Source organism: Odocoileus virginianus, chromosome 17, assembly GCF_023699985.2.
Source record: "Odocoileus virginianus isolate 20LAN1187 ecotype Illinois chromosome 17, Ovbor_1.2, whole genome shotgun sequence".
Taxonomy (NCBI): domain Eukaryota; kingdom Metazoa; phylum Chordata; class Mammalia; order Artiodactyla; family Cervidae; genus Odocoileus; species Odocoileus virginianus.
Window position 1 is genome coordinate 16,461,179 of NC_069690.1, and position 25,526 is coordinate 16,486,704.

At 40.3% G+C, this 25,526-nt stretch overlaps 1 protein-coding gene across 1 annotated transcript in view; it reads left to right on the forward strand.

Moving 5' to 3' along the window:
- Window positions 1–25,526, forward strand: part of MYO1D (myosin ID) — a 358,148-nt gene that overhangs the window by 230,375 nt on the left and 102,247 nt on the right. The gene's annotated exons all lie outside the window — the stretch shown is intronic.

A 25,526-nucleotide genomic window follows, 5' to 3' on the forward strand; every position in this document is an offset into this window, starting at 1 on the left:
TCTGTGTCTGACTCTTTGTGACCCCATGGACTGTAGCCCGCCAGGCTCCTCCATCCATGGGATTCTCCAGGCAAGACTACTGGAGTGGGTTGCCATGCCCCCCTCCAGGGGATCTTCCCAACCCAGAGATTGAACCTGGGTCTCCTGTGACTGCAAACAGATTCTTTACCACTGAGTTCCCTGTCAAATTTTTTAAACTCTAAAATCTATGGTATGTTTTATTCTAGATTTTATGTAGTAGAAACAAACACTAATAATTTCTCACTTACAAAAAGCTGTAAGAAGCTTTAGAAGAGTATATTTTCTATTTCAATTAGCCAGGAAGGAAAAGAATGAAGGAAATCTTGGATACAGGTGCCTTTTCTACCTTTAGAACTTTCTATCCCTTCAGAGTTCACTGCTAATTGTATTCTTCCAACTTTTTATTATAAAATTTTTCAAATGTATAGGGAAATTGAAAGAATATTATAAGGAATACCCATATTCCCTCCACCTAGATTCATTAAATGTTTAATTTCTATTTTGTCATACTTATTTTCTCTCTCTCATGACACTTCACTGCTAAAATGCCCCTGTGTGCATTCTTCTAAGAATAGGACATCTCTCTTAACCACAACACCATTTTCATATCTAAAAATATTAATAACATTTCTGTAATACCAAATATAATATATAATCATTATCCATTATGTGTTGGTCAACTCATGTTCAGATTTCCTCAGTTGTTCAAAGAATGTATTTTATACCTATTTTTTAAAAATCCTATCTAAGTTCATATTTTGGATCTGGTCATTACATATCTTTTAGTCCAAAACTGTACCTCTAGACACAATCCCCCACTTTTTTTTCGTGAAATTGACTTTTAAAACAGCATTATTTAAGGTATCATTTACTATGATGAGCTCAGTTGTATTCCCTCAGAATTCACTTGTTAAAGTCCTAACCTCCAGTACTTTAACACAGGACTATGTTTGGAGACAGCATCTTTAAAGAAGTGATTAGGTTAAAATGAGACCTTAGGGTGGGCCCCGATCCACTATGACTGGTGTGTGTCTGTCTGTCTGTCTGTGTCTCTGTGGGTGTGTGTGTCGCTCAGCCGTGTCTGACTCTTTGCGGCCCCGTGGACTATAGCCTGCCAGGCTCCTCTGTCCATGGGATTTCCCAGGCCAGAATACTGGATGGCGTTGCCATTGCCTTCTCCAGGGGATCTTCCCGACCCAGGGAAGGATCAGCATCTCCTGAATTAGCAGGCGGATTCTTTACCCCTAGCACCACCTGGTAAGACCTGGTATCCTTCTAAGAAGAGATTAGGACAGAAGCACATACAGAGGAAGATCGCAGGGGGACATGGGGGAGACAGACACCCACAGGCAAGGAGAGAGGCCCCAGAAGGAGCGAGCCTTGCCCACACTTTGGTCTTGGACTTCTAGCCTCCAGAACTCTGAGGCAACAGACTTCTGTTGTGTAAGCCACCTGCTCTGGTGCTTTGTTATGGCAGCCCTGGAACTAATTCAGTTAGAGTACTTACCCCAAAATTCACCCATTGTAAGGTCCGGTTCAGCTGTTTTTAGTAAATGTATGCAGTTGTCCAAACATCACATAATTCCACTCTTGGAACACTTGAGAAAGTTCTCCCACGCTCATTTGTAGGAAATCCCCACTCTTAGTTTCAGCCCTAGACAATCACTGACCTTTCTGACTCTACACTTTCACCTTTTCTAAAAACTTCATGTACGTGGAATCATACCATACAATAGATACTGTTTTCGTGTCTGGCTTCCTTTGTTTAGCATAATGTTTCAGACATTCATCCATGTTCTGAGTATCACTGGTTCTCTGCTTTCATTGCTAAGTAATACTCCATTGAGTGGATGTACCATATTTTATTTCTCCATTCACCATTGATGGATGTTTGGCTGCTGCATACGTTCACATGGGAGACTTTATGTGGGCATGTGCTTTCATTTCTCTTGAGTGGCTACCTATGAATGGAAGTACTCCTGATGGCATTTGTTTAACTTTGTAAGGAGCTACCAAACTGTTAGCCAAAGCGGCCGCTCCATTTTGCATTGTCTTCAGTATGAGAGTCCTGGTTTCTCCGCATCCTCACTAACACTTGGTATGTATGACGTTGAGTTTTTAAAGAATCCAGGACTGGTCTAGTCTGGATTTATCTAATTGTTTCCTCATGGTCATTTAACTTATTCTCCAAGTCCCTGTATTTCTTATCAGCTGGAAATTAAATCAGGAGATGTTAAATTTTTTAACTTATTCATTTGGCTGCACTGGGTCTTCATTGCGGCATGTGGGATCTAGCTCCCTGACCAGGGACTGAACCCAGGCCCTCTGCATTAGGAGCAGAGGGTCTTAGCCACTGGACCACCAGGGAAGTCCCAGAAAGTGTTCATTGTGTTTCAGTTTTATACTTCCACACACTTAAGATTATATCTTGCATCTCAATAAGGAAGGCACATGTAAGGCTGACTCTGCCTTGTGGATCTTTAGAAATGTTTCATTGTAGCCAAGCTATTATTATGTTGCCCTTGCTGTAGCCTAAATTTCCAACTGCTTATAGAACACATCCCGTGTTTTCCTATGAACAATTAGAATTTAGCATAAAAAATTAAGATTAAAAATGACCATCAAGTATTTACCTATTAATAAGCTGCCCATCCGTAACAATACCTGTTATTTTCAGTTTTCTTTTACCAGTCTCCTTTTATAACAAAATTCTGCCAATGCTTTGGTCTTTGATAGTTCTTGTATTGAAATTTTTATAGTTTATTAATCCTCTCATTTAAAATCTGGGCAATCACTACAGATAAAATCACTGCAGAGTCTTCACTCCTTTTTGCCAGCACCAATGATGGCCTTTACAGTCCTGCTGACTTTGTGCATTCTGCTCTTGTGTTCCTTTCACTGTTTTCTTGAAATGTTTTTTTCTTCTTATACAGGCCACATTCCTCAAGTCTGTGTATGGATTTATTTTTCTTTGCATCATCCAAGAAATCGTAAATCATGCCAAAGCTATTGGCCTTGCCACCACCAAAATGGTTCTGAGTCCAAATACGAAGATGACAGCTAGTACAGTCTTATACATTTTGTCTGGTTCCCCCCCACACACACACACACAATTTTTGTCTTGGGTACTGTTGCCGCCAAGATGAAGGACATGAGGGATCATTTGTTTCCATAGCTCATTGGCCGGGAACTTCCTGGTCCAGATAGCTACTGTGTTATTCCTCATGGTGGTTGATCCTCAGGCAGCCAGGAAGGGAAAATAGATACTTCTTATGTATTTCTACAACTTTTATCTCTCTCCCCCAAATCTCTGGCAACCACTGATCATTTTACTGTAGTTGTGCCTTTTCTAGAATATCATATACTTGGAATCATACTTTTCATTCTGGCTTCTTGGAATCATACTTTTCATTCTGGCTTCTTTCACTTAGGAATCAGTGTTTGAGGTTTTGTATATGCCTTTCCATGGCTTGATAGCTTATTTCTTTTTATTGCTGAATAGTCCATTGAATGAATGTACCATAGTTGGTTTACCTTTTGGCTTACTGAAACATCTTGGTTGCTTCCAATTTGGGGCAGTTATGAATAGAGCTGCCAGAAACATTCACATGAAGGTTTTGTATGGTCACAAGTTTTCAGATTGTTTGGGTAAAAACCTTCAAATACAATTCTAGCTCCTGTGATAAGGCCAAGTTTGGCTTTATAAGAACCACTGAACTGTCTTCCAACATGACTATCATTTTGCATTTCCACCAGCAATGTTCAAGAGTTCTACACCAGATTTTTTTTTTTAATTTTAGCCATTCTAACAGATGTGTATGGTATCATTTGTTTTTCTGTTACCCTAAATTGTATAACCTAGCACTCACTGGGGTCTCAGTCAGTCTTTAACTACAGAAATCATGTCTCCCCTCTCTGTGGTTAGTTGGTTTGTGTTCAGGATATGACAACTGATCTTTACGTAAGCCTTGGTAAAATATAATTACAAGATAAATCAGGGACCTTTTTTTTCCCTTGCATTAGCAAAAATCAATTTATCATTTAATCAAGATTCCAGGCACTCTTCACAGGAAAGATAAAAATAGGAAACCGTGACAGGTTTTTGAGAATATTCTCACAAATGGCATGATCAAATAATTATCCATAGCAGTCAAGATGAAATACTCAAGATACAGGTGATCCCTTTATTAACCACAGTGTAACTTTCTAGATACAGTCAGATTAGGAGTGTGTTATTGTCAAATTAGTGTCATCCCCCTTGAGCCACTTTCTACATTTGTAAGGGGTAATATCAGATTAAAACATTAATTCCAATACAGTTGACAAGAAAGGTTAAAATTTGTACGGGGGATGGTGGGGTCAGAATCTGAATGTTTTGCAAGGTGGGAAGACTCCTGGTAGCCACAGCTTGGTGCAGAGACAAAGGCAAGAAACAGCCCTGCTGTGTGCAAAACTTTGATCATGCCTCTTGAACTCCACGCATCATTCTAGAGATCCCTATAATCCGTGGGGGAAATTGCACCCCATGGCTGAGGCACATCGCTTGAATCAATGCCCTGCTGCCTTTTGAGTGCCTGTGGACAAGGGTGCCCCCCAGCCAGCGCGCAGGGAGCTGGTTGCTAAGACCGAGTTTAATTTGCATAAACATAAAATCTGTTCACCAGTTTCGAGGGAGACCACATAAACTGAAACATTTAACCTGACCTCAGCTGGGACTCCTCTCACCCTTTTGTTGGCAGAGTTGTGTTGGTTTTGCCTGACGGGTGGGTTTGAAAAATGTTTGAATCTGCCCATGAAGGCTGTTTTTGATATAGTCCCTTTTTATCAGCATGGGCTTGATGGCTGAGGAAGCAGCCAATTAATTTACACAAATACCTCCTTTAGTTCTAGGGAGAATAGGAAGCAGGCAGGGGAAGAGAAGAGAGACAATTATCTGAAAAGATGTGACTGTTTTGTAGAGGTAAATGGATCGTAATTATGCCAGGCTTCATGCTTTATTACTCTATCTGACGTGACTCGCTGGAAAGATACTGTTTCATTTGGAAGATGGATTGTCCTTATAATGTGCTACAGGGGTGAACCCTGCTAAAAATCCATCGGCCTCCGGCTCTGCTCCCCATCACATTTCTCAAGCACCCTGCCCTCGTGGCCACATCCCAGGAGAAGGCGTTTCCATGGTAATCTCAATGGAGGCAGTCAGCTGATGTCTGGCAGCGCCTGAACTGGTGCTCGCTGGCCCTCTCCCGCTCACTCCTCCCTTGAGCCTTTAAACTATATTTATTAGTCCTCTTTAATGGAAAGTATATAACCCCTAAGGTCAGACACTGAGTGGCTTTGGGTTTATTTATTTATTTGGGTAATAAACTTGCCTTCCTAATTAATTCTCAGCGAGCTCCTGCAAGCTGTAGTATTTCGAACATCTCGTGCAAACGTTTAGATTTTTGCCTGTTGTAACAAAGAGCGTTGCTTAGCAATATCGGATATTTGGAAACCTCCGTTCTTAAAAAAAAAAAGTGATGTCTGTATGAAAGAAGAATTTTAAAAGATAAAGGTGTTAGGGTTTCAGTTTAATTTTTTTAAGAATCTTTTCTTGCTCTGATGCTTAAGCAGTGAAATGGTCCACTCCTTATAATTTATTTTAACACTCAGTTAATTCATGATTGGATTTGAGTGAGCCACATGGTTTTAAAATACTTCTAAGGAGTGGGACATCTAGCCAGGTTCTCTCATTTTTTTTTTTAATAAGAGAAGAAAGTCAGAATTTCAAAGCTACCCTATTGATTGCTTTCCTGACATGTGTTTGGAAGTAAATGTCTTTTGTTGTATGGGTTAGACAGCGCCGCTTATGCTAAACCATACTAAATAAGCAAACCAACTTACAATGTCAAAAGGTGCTTTGGGGCAGAAGGTAGAGTCCATTTTCATTAGTACTGTACTTGGAAATTGAATTACAAATGTAAAAGATGTCTCAAAGCAGTGTCTGAAAGCAGCAATCATCAGAGCATGTGCATGATTCCTTTGAAAAGCTATCTTGTTAAAGAAACACAAAGCCTTTAAAAACTAAAGTATGAGAAAATTAGTATGACACCACCTCATTTATCCAGAGGTCAGGTTGTTGGTAACAAGATCCTTTTATTTTATTTTATTTTTTTTAACAAGATCCTTTTAAAACAAAGCCCTGAATAGAGGCGTACACATAAAGGATCTGTGCATTTACAGAAACGTGTGCTAAGTCACTTCAGTCATGTCCAACTCTGTGGCAACCCCATGGACTGTAGCCTACCAGGCTCCTCTGTCCAAGGGGTTCTCCAGGCAAGAATACTGGAGTGGGTTGCCATGCCCTTCTCCAGGATAGCTTCCCCACCCAAGGATCAAACCCACGTCTCTTATGTCTATTGCATTGGCAGGCAGGTTCTTTACCACTAGCTCCACCTGGGAAACCTTTGCCAAAAGATACCAATCATTATATCTATTAGCCAGAAGATGCTGGATTACAGAAATAGACATCTCTAACCTTGCAAGAATAGGCTTCCTTTTACACAACTGTCTTATTAGAGCTCCCTTTCCTGCAGTCAATATTTTTGAACACCTACTATACGCTGTGCATTTGCCATGTATTAGCAATGAAATAATACATCACCCAGTCTTTGCACAGGCCTGTGGGAGAAGCAGAGAAGCCAGCCAGCCTGCCCAGCACAAGCATGTGGCAGCCATGTAGGTACAGAAGATTGTACCTTTCTCTCCAGGGGAAGCTGTCACTCAGAAAAGTAAAGTAATAGCCCAGGGTCACAAACCTCGCAGGGAATGGCACCTGGCTTTCGTTTGACTCTGGAACCCTTAGAATCACAACCCTGGTGATGACTTCCTATCACCGCCTCCCTTGATGATAAATAACACATACAACTAAGATCCTATTTTAAAAAGAGAGAAGAGGGACTTCTCTGGCAGTCCAGTGGTTAAGACTTTGCCTTCCAGCACAGAAGGCATGGTTCCAGTCCCTGGTCAGGAAGCTAAGATCCCATATGCCTCGTGACCAAAAAAAAAAGCCAAAACATAAAACAGAAGCAATATTGCAACAAACTCAGTTAAAGACTTTAAAAACTGGTCTACATCTGAACTGAGAGACTAGCATGGAAACATATACATTACCATATGTAGAATAATAGCAAGTGGGACTTTGCTATGTGACACAGGGAGCTCAAGCCGGTTCTCCGTGATAACCTAGAGGGTGGGAGATGGCAGGGGAGATCAGGGGAGCGGGGACATATGTATCCCTGTGGCCGATTCATGATTGGAAACATCTGTTGAAAGTTGGACTCGCCACCAAATTCAGTTCTTCCATTAGATGTTTCTTACGTGTAGGTGTGTCTGTGTGAGAGAGAGAGAGAGAGAGGGAAGGAGAAATAAATCTTCCTGAGAAATATCTTATGCCATCCCTTATATGTGGGATCTAAGAAGAAATGATACAAATGAACTTACAAAACAGAAGGAAACTCACAGATTAGAGAACTGAACTTACAGGTGTGGGGGTGGGTGGGAGGATGGGGGGTCGGGATAGTTGGGGAGTCTGGGATGGACCTGTCCACACTGCTGTATTTAAAATGGACAGCCAGCAGGGACCTACTGTAGAGTACACGGAACTCTGCTCAATGTCATGTGGCTGCAGTATTCTTGCCTGGAGGATCCCCGCGGACAGAGGAGCCTGGCAGGCTACATTCCATGGGGTCGGGAAGAGTCAGGCACCACCAACCGACTAAGCCCAGCACAGCCTGGATGGGAGGGGACTTTGGGGGAGAATGGATGCATGCATATGTATAGATGTGCCCCTTTGCTATTCACCTGAGAATATCACAACATTGTTCATTGGCTACACTCCAATAGAAAAAGTTGTTTTGTTTTTTTTTATTAAACCTTTAAGGTACTGACTATGGTTGGATGTTAGCAAATAGTCTTACCAGAAGATTTTCCTTCAACAAGAGTGGTGTAAGATCATCACTTTATGTTTTCTGACTCTCATCCCTTGTAACGGACGTCACCATACATTGTCACGTATCACTGGGAGACAATCCTACCATGGTCCTGAACTCTTAGGTATTAAATAAATGAGCTTGTTTCTTTGTTACTGGTTGAGGTTCAGAGCTAAGGTTCTTTACACTGAATCATTATAGTGAAGTTCTAATGCACTGCAGGGAGAATCTGATTTTCTGATATAGCGGACACAGGGAAGATTTTCTTTTATTGATATTATATCTAAATAAAGACGTCTATACAATGTGCTAGGGATGGAGATGATAGGGCGGGATAAACCCTTCGACCTCATCTCTACCTTTTATTCACTGTCCTCCACACATTCAGTACACTGTGATTGTCTGCGGTCTACCATGGTGCTGTGGCACCGTGCTAGGTACTGGAAATAAAGAGGAAGAAGACAGAGTCTCTGCTCATTGTTTGGTGGATGAGGCAAATACATACAGACCTCATCCCAGGACAGCTCATTACATGCTAAAACAGAGAAGCGTGAATTGCTGAGAAAACGTGGAGGAGGGGCAGACATGGTTCCTCAGACAAGGAAGAGTTTCAGGGGCTCATAAGTGCAAACACTTGTGCATTTTTCTGTATGTGGCTTTTTAGGTCAGTTGGTAAAAAAGAATCCCCCTGCAATGCAGGAGACCCTGGTTTGATTCCTAGGTCGGGAAGATCTCCTGGAGAAGGGACAGGCTACCCACTCCAGTATTCCTGGGCTTCCTTGGTGGCTCAGATGGTGAAGAATCTGCCTGCAATGCAAAGACCTGGGTTTGATCCCTGGCTCAGGAAGATCCCCTGGAGGAGGACATGGCAACCCACTCCAGTATTCTTGCCAGGAGAATCCCCATGGACAGAGGAGCCTGGCAGCTACAGTCCATGGGGTCACAAAGAATTGGACACGACCGAGTGACTAAGCGCACACAGGGATGTGTGAACAGCTGCTTTCGGCAATGCAGAGCGACACGTTTAGGAGACAAGATGAGGTTTGGTTTTTAGGACGCTAATCCTGACAGCGCTAACAAAGTATGGATGAACCGGGGAGAGGCTGATGAAATAAATACCATTCCAGTAAATATTTTAGGGGGCTCAGGACATGGTACTACTGGTGATATTGGATTGAAATAGGGCCCCGAGAAGAATAAATTAAGGTAAGGTAATGAAGTTCATCTTGGCTAGGTCAAATGAGTGGTCCCCAAGGAACCCTCTCTGACTTTTCCCCAGATGGGCCGAGGACCCACCTGGCGCTCCAGGAAGGGTCTAAGTTTCACGTTCACATCTGAGAACTTTTAGCCTTAAAGAGAGGGAAGCTAGCAGCCTGTTCTCCCACTAGACCCAGGTTGTCCCCTCCTGCAGTGAGTCCCTCCTGGCTGCTCAGCTGCACTGTAAACTCCCTAAGGAGGAAGCTACGTCTTCTCATCTATTTGTGTGCATGATCTGGAATAGCAAGTTGGAACTTCCAGTTCTGGACAAGATAGAATAGATGCAGTTCTCCTCATCCTCCTCACTAAATACAGTTGAAAACCATAAACATCATATTATAAAACAAACGTTAAGAAGACTCTGAAAGATGGAGAGAAAGTGAACTAACTGGAGCCCTTAAGACTTGAAAAGCCACATGGCAGTGGGTTCCTTGGGATTTCTCTCAGTCTCTGTACATCCCGTACTGGAGAAGCCCCTTCCCAGATGGGCACAGACCAAAAGTTCTCTTGTGCCAAAGGAACAGGAAGAGGGCAGCCTAGCAAAACAGAAACCTTTTTGACAATCAGTGTTCTTGAGAAAAACACCCAGGAGGGTTGCAGCCACTCCCCCACCCCCAACTTCCATCAGCAGTGGTCTCATAGGAAACCTGGACCTCTTCCCTTGCCTGGAGTTATTTTAATTAATTATTCATTTAATTAAAATTATTCTAATTCAAAGAAAAGACCAGTGAGGAAAGTAACTTAGTGATTTAAGAGAGAAAAAAATAAATTCAAAATCATGTAAAACTTGATTCAATTAGTAAAACAAGTAGCTTTGTAAAATAATAATTTGTCTGAAATGAAGTTACTTAACAGTTTTACCTAAATCAATGGTTGTGTGTGATTAGAATCCCTTGGGGAGGTTTTAAAAACTATGGATGCCCAGCCCTTTCCAAGCCCAAATAAACCAGAGTGTCCCCAGTGATTCTCACGTGCAGTCACGTTTGAAAGCATCAGCCTAAATGGACCGGAGGGAATAGACAGAATACAAGTGGAGAAATTTTAACACTCCTAAATAGTCAAAATAAATATGATGGAGTTTGTGCACTAAATTTTGCACACTCTTTCTAAAGGAGGGCCCTCTTGGGCCATTTATCTTGCATCATGCACCCTTGTGATGAATATGATTATCTGGTCCCCAAGCCCACAACAATAAATCTGAAGCGGTAACTAAAAGGGAGTCAGTCTCTCACAGGCAGTCATATTGATGGTTGCAGTACATGAAAACTGAAAGTACAGGAGGACTCAGAGGAGATTTAGTTCAGTTCCACTAGATGGCTTGGTACTAAAAACTTGTTGGAGTGATTTCTTGAGCTGTCTCCTCAGAGCAGCCTTTTTGGAATTAAAGTTCAATTTTTCACAACACTACTGAGTCCTAAGCTGCAAGACAAACCCAGGAACTCAAACTGCCAGAGAGCTGAGGAGAGAGACCTCCAATAGGTCTGAGATTTTTAGCCAAAAGGAAACAATTAGCCATTTGGCTGATACCCAGCCATTTGGCTGATATTGGTAGGTTCTAACCCCATTTCCAATGAGGAATTTGACAAACTTAATCTAAATATGAAAAAGCCTTGCGACTTCCGTGGTGGGTCAATGGCTGAGACTCCGCACTCCCAATGCAGGGGGCCCAGGGTTCAATTCCTAGTCAGGAAACTAGATCCCGCATGCCACAGCTAAGACCTCGTGCAGCCAAATAAATAAACAAGAAAAAGTCAGACTTGCATGCCACAAATGAGATACTTGCACCTAAAGGAAAAAATGACTCAAGACTTTAAATTAATAAAAGAGGCTACAGCAGGCCCAGGTTCCTTGGTAACTTGCTCTAAATTAATTTGTATCATAAAGTATGAAGTTCATTTGTGATGAAAACATTCTGTCTAGGTTGCACATTTTCTTCTTGGTAATGCCCTTAATTCTCTGTCTGAATGAGGAATATTTGGAAAAACTTGGAGTTGATACAGAGATGTTATTAATATTCAGTGCAGTTAGGTGGATTGGTATTGGAAATTTATTAAAGAGTTTTGCTCAGTTGCCTTCATCAAGCAACTCAAATCAAGGGTTGAAGGGCCTTGTCAATCAATAATAGAAACTCAACCCTTTAGTCAGTTGATTACAATTATTTTCGTTGGCCTGAATAATATTGATCAGTAGTACTAGGCTTATAATTAGGTGCTTATGCCTGAAGTTGATTAAACTGGCTTGAAGACAATTTTTTTGGTACTGCTCACAGCCTGTATTTTGTAGAAAAGGCTTTATTTCACCAATAGAACATCATGTACTTTATTTACACACACTGATATGATTTTTGGAGCATGTGGTCCAGGGGTGTGGTCACAGGAATGCCAGTAGCCTTGAAAATGTATCTGTTTTAAAGCACATTTACTAATTAATGTTCACTGTAACAACTCTGAATCCTTAAGAAAGTAAGAGAATAATTTTATAATGTTTAATGAAGCTGGAAAACATCCTAAGAAAGACTGTGTTCTTACATGTTCTTCCAACGTGGTAAAAAAATTTTTTTTAATTTGTTGAAAGTAATATTTTCTGTAAAGGAATAAAATCTTAGTTATCCTAAACTCTGCATTCTTTCCATGATACGTTTACAAAATTAAGATTTCTCTGATTTCAGGTCACTATTGCTACATAGCAATTTGCCCCAAACTTAACAACCAGCTGCTTTTTATTATGGTTATACCTCCTGGTGGCGCAGATGGTAAAGAATCTGCCTGCAATGCAGGAGACCCGGGTTCCATCCCTGGGTCCGGTAGATCCCACATACCAGGGGCAGTTACACCCGTGTGCCACAACTACTGAGCGTGTTCTAGAACACTCACTCCACGAGAGAAGGCACCACAGTGAGAAGCCCAGGCATCACAACTAGAGAGTAGCCTCTGTTCACCACAACCAGAGAAAGCTTATACACATCAACAAAGACCCAGCACGGCCAAAAATAAATAGCTAATTTTTAAAAACTTTATATAATCCACTAAAACCGTGCCTACAAATCTCTGCAGGATAAGCTCTCCTGTTCTTGGGTTGCTTATGAGCTACTATGGGACAAGACCCCTAAGACTTTTCAAAGCCTCATTGTGAGAAAATTTGTGAGGCATGCCCTGAAGATCTTTAGAGCCTTTCATCTGCCTGGAGATTTCTATGAAGCACCGCCTTAGATCTTTCTGAGGTTTTGACAAAGGATTTTTACAGTCCCATTCTGGATCTGATCATTGCCCTGAAACCATTTCTTAATTTGAGAATCATTTGCCATCTGGAGAAGCTGAGAATAAGAAACAGTTTTATTTTCAAACCCAGCAAGTGCACGCTCCTTTATATTTCTTCTAAATTTTGCATGAGAGCCAAGCAGCTCTGTATTAAGATCGTGCTTCTCCTCTCACGTGTTTTCATAGACGGCGAGAGGCAGCCAGGTGGCATGTCCAGCATCCTGTCTAGAAATCCTTATCTTGATCATCAGTTTGTTAGGTACATCTTCTGTTCTCTACCTTCTCATAGGCAACAGGGTTATCAAGTTTTCTAACACTTCATGATAAAAGTCTCCTTGCCTCATGCTTGAGATCATATTTTCCTTACTTCCCTTCAGGCCCTCGTGACCGCCTCCTTAAAGCCCATCGTGATTCCACCAGCAGGCTCCTCCAGGCTCTTCCAGATACCACCCACTTCCCAAAGCCAGGCCAACTGTTTTAGGATTCTGCTGCAGGAGCACCTCACAGCTTCCAAATTTGGATTTCAGTCAACTGTTGCTTGGACGCTACCTTCCACCCTAGACTTAGTGGAGTAAAAAAGAAAAAAAAAAAAAGAAATGACCATTTAATTATTTTTCAAATTTTTATTTTATATTGGAGTATAGTCAACTAAGGTGTACAGTAGAGTGATTCAGTTATGCCCATACAAGTATCCTTCCTTTTCAGATTCTTTGCCCACTTAGATTACTGTAGAATATTGAGCCCAGTTCCCTGTGCTATACAGTCCATCCTTGTTGGTTGTCTATTTTAAATCTAGTAGCATATGACCATTTTATTATGATCATGGATTCCATGCGTCCAGAATTTGAAAAGGGCACCGTGGGGCCAGTTTACCTTTGCTCCACAAATTTAGGGCTTTAGCTGGGAAGACACAAAAGCTGGGAGTTACACAATGACTGAGGATCTTTGGGACCCTCATAAGCTCACTCATCTGGCGCTGAGGCTGGGAGGGCTCATCCCAGAGCTGCTGACGAGAGGGTCAGCACCTGACCTCACAGCACAGCGACCTCGGGGTAGTCAGCCTTCCTACAAAATAACTCAAAGCACAAGCGCTTTGTTGCCCCAAATGATGGTTGTTCATTGAGGAATAAGATGAGCTTCCCTGGTGACTCAGATGGTGAAAAATCTGCCTGCAGTGCGAGAGACCCAGGTTCAATCCCTGGGTCAGGAAGATCCCCTGGAGGAGAAAATGGCAAAACCCACTCCAGTATTCTTGCCTGGAGAATCCCATGGACAGAGGAGCCTGGTGGGCTACAGTCCATGGGGTTGCAAAGAATCGGACGTGACTGAGCGACTAACACTTTCATAAGGTGATAAACTCTTATTTATCCCAAATAGTACATTATTTCCATGACAAATAAATATCATTAAGATTTCTGATTTATAACTAGTTGGGCAAAGGAAGGAGGGAAGAGAGGAGAAAGGAAGGACGGAAGGAAGAGGGAAAGAAAAAAAGAGGGAAAGGGAGAGAAAAAAGAAAAACTGGGAGAAACAGAGCAGAGACACAAAGCAAGAAATAAAGTCCCCAGGCATCCTGCAAGAAGCCAGAGCATCTGTCTCCCAAGCCTCTGAACAGAAAACAGAATGAACAGAATGTTCTCCATCATTGAGCAGCCAAATCAATTTGTTAATTGAGATCAAAAGAGCATAAATATTATAACTCTGCAGTCAAACCAAAGAACTGAAGTAGAGAATAGTTAAGTCCCCAAGGCCAAATGTGTATATCACAACACAGCAAATACCTGAAGCAGTGAAATGACCAGCACAATTTTATGAAAGCTCTTTGTGTGTTAATCACATCCCTGATGGGGGAGAGAGGATCCCAGGTTAACGAAGTCCCTTAGAGGTGTATGTAGAAAGCACTAACGACGGAAGAGAAGAGATACCCCCACTCAAAAAGACTTGGAGTAGCTGCTTTCCAGGAGTGAGTCTGGAAGAGAAGGTCCCAGAGTGAAAACTAGTGCATTCTCCTCCCTGGTCAGACCAGAATGGTTTTTAAAGGAGTTGGTCACCATTTAAAAGATTAACTTTTTTCAAATAAATGCATCTTTAGAGGGTTGACATTTAGAAAACGCCAAGTTTTGTGAAATTTGAGATATGTTTCAGAATCATAAATGTTAAAAAGATGAATGGCAGATTATATTTAATGGAATAGAAAAGGAAGAATATTGTTTTTTAAAAAAGATTAATTCGTTTCAAAGTCACAAGAGCTCAAGTGCTTATGGTCCATTCCATTATCAGAAATTTTGTCATAAAATGTCAGAGGCTTTCTCATGATTCCCACAGTCTCCAGAAGTCTTCAGCTTCTTGAAATTATTGTTTGGGATTCTGTTATTTATAGCCTGCATTTTGAGGACCCACAGTTTTCAGTGACAAAGCTTGTATGCACACATACAGATTCAGAAAAGAAGATAAAGATGGGATATGAAGCAAGAGAGACAGCAAGCATAATTTAGAACGGTCCATGCATCCCAGTGTTCATTGTACCACTGTTTACAATAGCCAGGACATGGAAGCACCCTAAATGTCCACTGACAGGTGAATGGAGAAAGATGTGGTACATGTAGACAATGGAATACTCCTACACAGCCTAAAACAGAATGAAATAATATCATTTGCAGCAACACAGATAGACCTAGAGATTGTCATACTGAGTGAAGTCAGAGAGAGAAAAGCAAATATCATGTGCTGTTCCTTATATATGGAATCTTAAAAATGGTAGAAATGAACTTATTTTCTACAGAACAGAAACAGTCACAGATGTAGAAAGCAAACATGGTTACCAGGGGATGGGGTGGGGAGGGATAAATTGGGAGACTGGGATTAACATACATGCACTTCCATGTGTAAAATAGAGACCTACAGTATAGCACAGGAAACTCTTGCCAGTACTCTGTAATGACCTATATGGGACAAGAATTTTTAACAGTGTGGATATATGTTTAAAGAAAAGAAGATAACAAGATGGTATGTGGTTACAGTGGACTTTGGGAGATTATATTAACCCCGTTCCTGCTCTTATCCTACAAAGCGAGGCTGAACCTAATCCAACAACTATGAGTTTATAGCCTCAACATAATTTTTTAAATTATTGAAAACTGGAGATTGGAAACCAAAGATTATCAGTCTACTAAAAGAAAACAAGTCAAATTCTGTTGCAAGGAATCTTACTAAAAAAGTAGAATATGGTTGTTTAGTCACGAAGTAGTGTCCAACTCTTTGTGACTCCATAGACTGTAGCCTGCCAGGCTCCTCTGTCCATGGGATTTTCCAAGCAAGACTACCAGTGTGGGTTGCCATTTCCTTCTCCAGTGGATCTTCCCAACAAAGGAATTGGACCCACGTCTCTTGCATTGGAGATGAATTCTTTACCACTGAACCACCTGGGAAGCCCATTAAGTAGAATATGTAGGCCCAAATATAGTTTAAATTCCAAACCACCTATTGCAAGCAATTTGAATAAACCTATATTCTATTATTGTATTTTAATTAGCTCCTTTAAAATTACCATTATATCATTTGTCTGGTTTGTCACCTTCAAAGATTAACTATTTTCTTTATAAAATTCTCACAATTCTGATGGTACAATTAATGAAAACAGAGAAAAGATGAAGGGAAAGTTCTGTATTTTGTGAGTTTGTTCTTAGTACGGTGGCCCTCTGGCTTTCTAGGTCTAAGTAATGAGCTAATCTTTTTAGCTCTCAAAAGCTAAGTAAGTCAATTTGACTTACAAATTTAGAACTAAATATTAAAAAAGAACATTCAGAGGAAACTCTCTGGCATGATGGAAATATTCTGTCTTTTGATTCGGATGTCAAAAATCATCTACCTAAACACTTAAACGTCTGTGAATTTTACTGCTCCTAATTTTACTGTAAAAACCTCAATTTTTAAAAATAGAATTTGACTGATGGGTCAAGATGTATGCAGTATTTTGGTGTGAATAGGGTCATATGTTTTAATTTCCAGTTAATTCTTTTCTTACCTGTTGTTTATAAAAGTAGTAAAAAATAAACAATATCTATTAAGATAGCCTCTGTCATTTAAAACTTATATTTAAGATCCAGCCAAGGTCTCTAGGCTTGGTCATTATGCTTGGTTTTAGCCTGATAATACTTTCCTACAAGTGAAAGTGAAAGTCACTCAGTCATGTCCAACTCTGCAACCCCATGGACTGTATAGTCCGTGAATTCTTCAGTCCAGAATACTAGAGTGGGTTGCCCTTCCTTCTCCAGGAGATCTTCCCAACCCAGGGATCAAACCCAGGTCTCCTGCACTGCAGGCGGATTCTTTACCCTCTGAGCCACCAGGGACGCCCAAGAATACTGGAGTGGGTAGCCTGTCCCTTCTCCATCTGATCTTCCCGACCCAGGAATTGAACCAGGGTCTTCTGCATTGCAGGAGATTCTTTACCAGCTGAGTACAAGGGAGGCAGTATATTCTCTCCTTTATCCACAACGCTCTGTTGCCAAAGATTACCGTTGGTTAGAAAAAAAACTTAAAACTAATATTGTAGTGGGACTTCCCTGGTGGTCCAGTAGTGAAGAATCCACCTTCCAATGCAGAAACAAAGGTTCAATCCCTGGCTGGGGAAGTAAGGTCCCACATGCTGCAACTAAGACCCAATGCAGCCAAATAAATAAATAAGTATTTTTTTAAACTAATATTGTAGTGATGATATGATAATAAGTACAGTAAGTCAGGCAGTGAAGCAGAAATATCCAATGACATTGCTTATATGTGGAATCTAAAAAAGAAATGATACAAATGAACTTGCAATACAAAAAGAGATTTACAGACTTAGAGAACTGAACTTATGGTTGCAGGGATGGGGAAGGATGGGGGAAGGGATAGTTAGGGAGCTTGGGATCAACATGTACACACTGCTATTTTTAAAATGGATAACCCACAAGGACCTACTGTATAGTACAGGGAACTCTGCTCGATGTTGTGTGGCAGCCCGGATGGGACGGGAGTTCAGCAGAGAATAGATACATCTATATGTATGGCTGAGTTCCTTCGCTGTTCGCCTGAAACTGTCACAACATTGTTTGTTAATTGGCCATATCCCAATACAAAACGAAAAGTTGTGTTTTTTTCACTATATAATTTATTGCTTTATTTTTTTGGTGCATATATTGTATTTTTATTTATTTTTTTGAATTGTCTTATAGTTGATTTGAAAGACAAGGTGCTGGGCAAGAAGGGTTTTGTCCCTCTCTTCTTCCTCTCAAGCCTCTGATTTACCTTCAGAGCATTTTTTTAATTTTAAATACATTCGAGTATTTACCAGCATACTGTGGAGAGAAATACTGTTTAATCTATCAAGGAATATTGTAAAATAAAAACAATAGAAGAAAAAAAAGACAATAGAAGGACAAAACTTCATACTTGCCTAAAGTAAAAGCTGTCAGGCAAGGAGATAATCCTAGTGGGAAAAGCACACAGCTAACACATAAATGTGACCTATGAATAAGCTGAGCGGTGTGGATGCATTTTTTATTAGTGAACCATCCTTACACTTGTGGGCTATATGCCCTTTTGGTCACAGTGTATTATCCTGCTGAAATCAGTTTGTTAATTCTTTCAGATATTTGCATCTGTCCTTATGAAATTGGTCTCTGGGGGTGTGTCTGTGAAAGAGATCTTCATCTAGTTTTGCTACCAGGATTAAGTAAAATGACTTGGGATGGTGTCTGTCCATTTCTGTTCTAGAGGATTTTCCATAGCATAGGAATTACCTGGGGCTTGGTTTGCTTGTACCATCATCTGTGCCCAATAATGTTTAGGAGAATGTTTTTATGACAACATAAAAAAAATTTTTCCCTGGTTATGAATTGATTCTGATTATTTCACCTTTCTTTGAGTCAATTTTTGTAATTTATATTTTCCTATAAAAGCATGCGTTTCACAAACTACTTAATTTAGTAACAGAAAATTATAAATGTCATTCTCATAATTTCTAAAAAAAACACATCCTTTCTTAAATCCCTTTCTCCTTCCTCATGTTAGATATTTGTGTTTTTGCTATGTTTTATTCCTGGCTAGACCTTGCCATGGGTTTGGTTGTTTAGTGGTCTGTTCAAAGAACCAACTCTTGGGTTTATCATCTGTATTGTTTTTCTCATGCATCAATTTCCACTTTTATCTTCACTAATTTTTACTTTGATTGGTTTTTTTCAGTCCTTTATCTAGGTTTTTGGTATTTAATTTGGGCTTCCCTGATAGATCAGTCGGTAAAGAGTCTGCCTGCAGTGCAGGAGACCTGGGTTCGAGCCCTGGATCCGGAAGATCCTCTGGAGAAGGGAATGGCATCCCACTCCAGTATTCTTGTCTGGAGAATTCCATGGACATGTAGTCACAAAGAAAGAGTTGGACACAACAGAGCTACTAACACTTTCACTACTTTCATTTTGGCATTTAATTTACTTCCTTTTTCTTGTTTAATAACAAAAGTATTTAAGGCAATGTGTTTTCTTTTGAATGTAGCTTTGACTGCATCCATTAATACTAATATAAAATTCTCTTTCTCATTAACTTCTTTATTGTCTGTAATTGCAATTATCATCTCTTTAACCAGCCTAAAGAGATACTTTAAAAAAAATAATTCTCAACAATAAGGTTGTTTTACTGTTAACCTTTATATGATTTTCTAGTTTTACCTCACTGTGACTAGGGTCAGTGCATATCCTACTTTTTGTAACTGGTAAGAGGAATGTTATTTTTGGCCCAATACATAATCAGTTCAGTTCAGTTCAGTCGCTCAGTCATGTCCAACTCTTTGCGACCCCATGGACTGCAGCACGCCAGGCCTCCCTGTCTAAATGCTCTGGGGACCACAATAAATGTGTATAAGATTTTCATGTAACTACGAAATCAAATCTGTTGATTATTCAGTCAGTCTCCATACTCATTTGCTTTTTGACTACTTGAACTGCCCAGCACTGGGTCACCCACTAACATCACAATTCAATCCATTTCTTTTGTATGAGAACAGTTTTTGCTTCGTTTCAGTACCATTTTATTCAGTTGCATGAAGACGATGGCTTTCATTTTTTGTTACATTTTTGTCAATATAAAAGAAACAAGTTTTGTGGTTTTTGCCTTGGATGCTGCTTTGCCTGTTATTCCTATTCCCATCCTCACTTTCTTCCTGGCACATCTCTGTCCATACTTTCATTTGTCTTTCCATGTCTTTATGTTTTAGATGCATCTAAACATCTATACTCCATTATAAATGGAGTATAAATTTTGTTTTTGACCTAATCTGTGAGCCATCTTCATCCAGTAAAGGAGTTATATCCCATTTCTTACAGAAAATGACAGTATTTTGGTTTTTTAAAATTTGTGTTATTCACACGCTTTCCATTTTTAATACTTCCCTGCTATTTCCTTCTTCTTATCTAGTTGTTGTTGTTCAAGTTTTATCGATTCTGTTTTTACTAATGATTGGAAAGTTACACATTCTTTTTGCTTATCTGGTTGTGTTCACTGTTTGATTATCCATACGGAAGAGAGTCTGGGAGAACTGAGTTAGATGACCATCAGAGATTATATCTGCCCTGCTCAAACCTTTAAAACCAAAGAGGAGGAAGGTTTAGATTTATCACAGCATAGAGATCTCCTGGATTATGAGAAATAAGAAGGCAGCTAGTAGGGGAAGCCTTGATAAGGAGTTTCACTTTTGTTTAGAGAACTTATTTGTGTGTTTTGGGTGCCCAGAGATCTCTAAGGTAAGATCCCTTCTCTAACTGATGTAATTGCATGCAATAGCTTCCCTTGGCATGGTACTTCTGTAGTTTTTCAGATTTGGCTGGCATATCTTCTCTTAGAGTGTAAAGACCCTTGAAGGCAGAGGAGTTTTGTTTATTTATCTTTTTTGCATCCAGAGTTGCTCCTATTCGGTCTTTACTACAGACTTATGAGGCAGATAGAGCATCTAGTAGAATCCTTATTTTGCAGAAAAGGAAAGAGTTGCCCTCCAAATTAAATGATTTTCTCAAGCTCGCGTGGCTAAATGGAGATGCCACCCAGGTCATACTTTACTCCGCTGCTTTCCCCCACCTAGCATCCTGTCTCCCAGAACAAAAGAGACATCCTAGATGCTATTTGTCTTGCTTTGGTGACAACGGGGACTTAATCTTTCATTATTTGTGCAGCAGAGGAAAGTAGGTGCTGTTTGCCCTATTTTCTGCTGGGACTCTGGTACGCCCGTAAGCCCTGAACACACACATGAGGAATTCCTATGCCAGGTGAAGTCACCCAGACAGGGAGGAATAGGGAAGGGCAGGAAGGGAAACCTACCCCCTGAGGTGGGAAGGTGGCTCAGAAAACCATCAGAAAGGCCTCTGCTCTGACCTAGACAGCATGCAGAAGGGATCCCCTCCCTGGATGGTTTCAGCATTCACAGCTGCATCGGTCCCTTTCCCCGAACCCCTGCAGCTAATGTTGCTGGGATGTGCCGGCAAAGTTACTGCTATTAGAATTCTCATTTTATTAGGCTTTAATCAAGCTCTCCTGTGAAGTGCTTCATCAATTCAAGTTTGCATTTTGCATATAAAATAATCAAAGGAGAGTGAAGCATCATAGACACAGCATGTTTTTTTAATGAAAATGATGTTTTTAATTTAGTCATATAAAAATCATCTGGGGGTGGGGAAGGGAAGAATTGGGAGTTTGGGATTAGCAGATGCAAAGTAGTATGTATAGGATGGGTAAACAACAAGCTCCTCCTGTATAGCACAGGGAACTTTATTCAATATCCTGTGAAAAACCTTAATGGAAAAGAAATGAAAAAAAAATATATGCATATATGCATATATATATATACACATATGTATAACAAAGAAAGTGAAAGTCACTCAGTCACGTCCGACTCTTTGCAACCCCATGGACTGTACAGTGTATGGAATTCTCCAAGCCAAAATACTGGAGTGGGTAGCCTTCCCCTTCTCCAGGGGATCTTCCCAACCCAGGGATCGAACCCAGGTCTCCCATATTGCAGGCGGATTCTTTACCAGCTGAGCCACAAGGGAAGCCCACGTATAACTGAGTCACTTTGCTATACAGCAGAAATTAACATTACACTGTAAATCAATTATACTTCAATAAAATATTTTTTAAAGAAGTTTTTAAAAAGCCAATGTAGGAACTTCCCTGTGGTCCAGTGGTTAAACCTCTACGCTTCCATGCAGGACAGAGGGCAAGTTCAACCCCTGGTCGAAAAACTAAGATCCCACATGCCATGTAGTACAGCCAATAAATTAAAAAAATAAAATTAGTTTATTTTTTTAAAAAAGTATACACTAAACAAAAAATCATCTGGATGAGATACATTGAAGTGAGAGAAAGATTTATATATTCTCTTACATGGGCCTTAAAAAGCCAGTGATCCAAGAGGGAGGAGACATAGGTACACCTACGGTTAATTCATGTTGATGTATGACAGAAATCAAACCAGTATTGTAAACCAATCATCAGTCAATTAAAAATAATATTTTTTTTAAAGCCCATGATCTTTGTAGGTTTGTGAAATGATTTCCAATTCCATGAATATTTTCCCTTCTCTCCCTTGAGCACCATCCCCGGTATTCTTTAAAATCAACCTAAAAACTCACCTTCTCTGAAAGTTTATTTCCATGACATTTAGGGATACTTATTTTTACAGCTTATGTTCATTTGTACATGATATTTGGAAAAGTCTACTGTGATAGAAGGAACATGGATCTGGGTCAGTCTGCAAGCTTGTGTTCTAGTTTCAAGGTCTGCAAATCAGCTCATGTCTTCGAGCCTCAGTTTTCTTATCTGTAAAATATGGGCATGAGACTAAATGGTCTTCCAAATGCATGAACTGTTAAAAGTTCTTCAGCTGTTGGGTATTTGTCTCTTCCACTCATCCAACTGGGTCACAAATCCCCGTAGAAGAGAAGAGTATACCTTCTCCATCTTCTGTACTTCCATCCCCACCCCAGGCTGCCTGGCACTCTGCATTGCCCCCAGTGGATATCCTGTCAATGGTGATTGCCAGACCAGCTCACAGCGCCTGTGGTGGCCAGGAGGTGGCACTTTGGTATTTTCTGCAGTCAGAGAACAAACCCCAGAGTGAGAGGCCACTCAGGTACCTGCTTTATTTGAGCAAAGTAGATCTAGTGATCAAAACAACCAAGGAGCTATATCTCCTAAATTTGCATATAATAAATAAAGTTTGGTAGTGGTGATGGTATACAGGTCTATGGGTCTTCATACATGCATAGATTTCTGGCATTCCACCACAGTGAAGATGCACAGTCATTCCATTGCCCCCCAAAACTCCTTGTGTCAGACTCCACCTGATTCCAAACCCTGACAGATCTGTTCCAGAATATCTCATAAATGGAGTCATACAGTAATGTAACCTTTGAGACTGGCTGCTTTCTCTTCTCTCAGCAGATGCCTTTGAAAACAAGCCCTGGTGTTGCATATTCATGATTTGTATTATTAGCTCATTCCTTTTTATTGCTGAATAGCATTCCATCATATAGATGTATCACAGTGTGTTTATTCACCTGTTGATGGATATTCTGGTTGTTTTCAGTTGGGGGCACTTATGAATACAACTGCTTTAAACACTCATGACTGAGACCAGGTGACTCAGTAGGTAAATAATCTTCCTGCAGTGCAGGAGATGCAGGCAGCGCGGGTTCGATCCCTGGGTTGGGAAGATCCCCTGGAGGAGGGCATGGCAACCCACTCCAGTATTCTTGCCTGGAGAATCTCATGCACAGAGGAGCCTGGCAGGCTGTAGTCCATAGCGTGGCACAGAGTTGGACACGACTGAAGCGACTGAGCACGCACACATGCAAACACGCGTGTGTAAGTTTTTCGTGAACATAAATTGTGCTTTTTTTTTTTTGGCTGCACTGGGTCTTCGTTGCTTTTTGTGCAGGCTTTCTCTAGTTGCAGTGAGCAGGGGTTACTCTCGCCTGCCGTAGGAGGGCTTCTCATTGCAGTGGCTTCTCTTGTTGTGGAGCACGGGCTTTAGGCACATGGGCTCAGTAGGTGTGGCTCGTGAGCTCAGGTATTGTAGCACACAGGCTTAGCTGCTCCGCGGCATGTGGGATCTCCCTGGACCAAGGATCGAACCCATGTCCCTTGTGTTGGTAGGCAGATTCTTATCCACTGCGCCACCAAGGAAGTCTGAACATAAGTTTTTATTTCTCTGGGATAAATGCCTGGGACTGAGATTTCTAGATCATGTGGTAATTCTGTGCCAGTCTGTTTTCCCACTGACTGTACCATTTTACATTCCTCCCAACAATGTGTGAGAGTTCCTCTGATTGTTCTACAGCCTCACCAGCATTTGGTCTTATCACTTTTGTTGTTCATCTTCCTCTTTGTTTTGTTTTGATTTTGGCCATTCTGATAGGCTTGTAGTGATATCTTGGTGTAGTTTAATTTCCATCTCCCTAATGGCTAACAATGTTGATCATCTTTGCATGGACTTATTTGCCACCATAGGTCCTCTTTGGTGAAGTGACTACAGATCTCTTGCTCATTTTAAGTTGGTTTGTTTGCTCTCTTATTGTTGAATTTTAAGAGTTCTTTATTCTGGACATAGGTCCTTTATCAGATATGTCTCTGCAAATATTTTTCCCCAGTCTGTATGCTATCTTTTCATTCTCCTATCAGTGTCTTTTTCAGAGAAGAGTTCTAAATTTTATACATTTTTTTTTCTTTGTTGGGTTGTGCTTTTGGTGTCATTTCTAAGAAATCTTTGCCTAGTCCAAGGTCACAGATTTTCTCCTGTGATTTCTTCTAAAAGTTTTATGGTTTTACATTTAGATCTATGACCCATTTTGAATTACTTTTTCATAAAGTGTGAGATTTAGGTCAATGTTTATTTCTTTTGGCATGTGGGTGTTCAAATCCCAAGAAATGCTGAGTTACCCAAATGCTCAAATGATCCTTTCTCCATTGAATTGCTTTTGCATTTTTGTGAAAAATCAATCAGTCGTATTTACGTGAGATTATATCTAATTCTCCATTCTGTTCCCACTGATCTATGTTTTTATTCCTTTGACAATCTTCTTGATGATTACCTTTCTTGATTACTCTTACTTTGTAGTAAGAAAATCAGCTACTGTAAGTCCTTTTTTTATTTTCAAATTGCTTTTGCTGTTATAGTTTCTTTGCCTTTCCATCTATATTTTAGAATCAGCTTGTTGATATCCATCAAAAATTCTGCTGGAATTTTGGTCGGAATTGCATTAAATCTACAGATTGACTTGAGGAAAATTGACAGTATTCAACCATATTGAGTTTTTCAACCTATAAACACATTATTTCCCTCCACGTTTTTAGATTTTCTTTTATTCCTGTCATCAGCCTTTTTGTTTGACTTCTTTCATCAACCTTTCATAGTTCTCAGCTTACAGATCCTATACACATTTTGTTAGATTTATGTCTAAGTATTTTTGGTTTGGGAGTTGTGGATGGTTTTGGTTTTAAATTCCTGTTTCCAGTTTTTCATTGCTGGCATATAGCAATATTTTTATCTGTTGCCCTTGTATTTGTGACCTTGCCAAACCCACATATTAGTTCTAAGAGCTATTTTGTAAATTCCTTGGGACTTTCTACATAGACGATCATGTCATCTGAAAATAAAGTCATTTGTTTCTTCCATTTTAATTTATATGCCTTTTAACTTATTTAAACCTGCCTTGATGCACTGGCTAGGGCTTCCAGTATGAAAGTGCCCAGCAGCAGTAAAAGCAGAAATCCGTACACTGCTCCTGATCTTTGGGAAAAGCATTCAGTCTTGCACCGCTTAGTATGATGTTCGCTGTGGCATTTTGGTAGATGTCATTTTTCAGGTTGAATTCTCTTCTAATCCTTTTTGCTGAGAGATTTATTTCATGAATGGATGTTGAATTTTGTCAAATGCTTTTTCTGCGTCAGTTGATATAATCATGTGGCTTTCTTTTTTATTCTGTTGCTATGATGGATT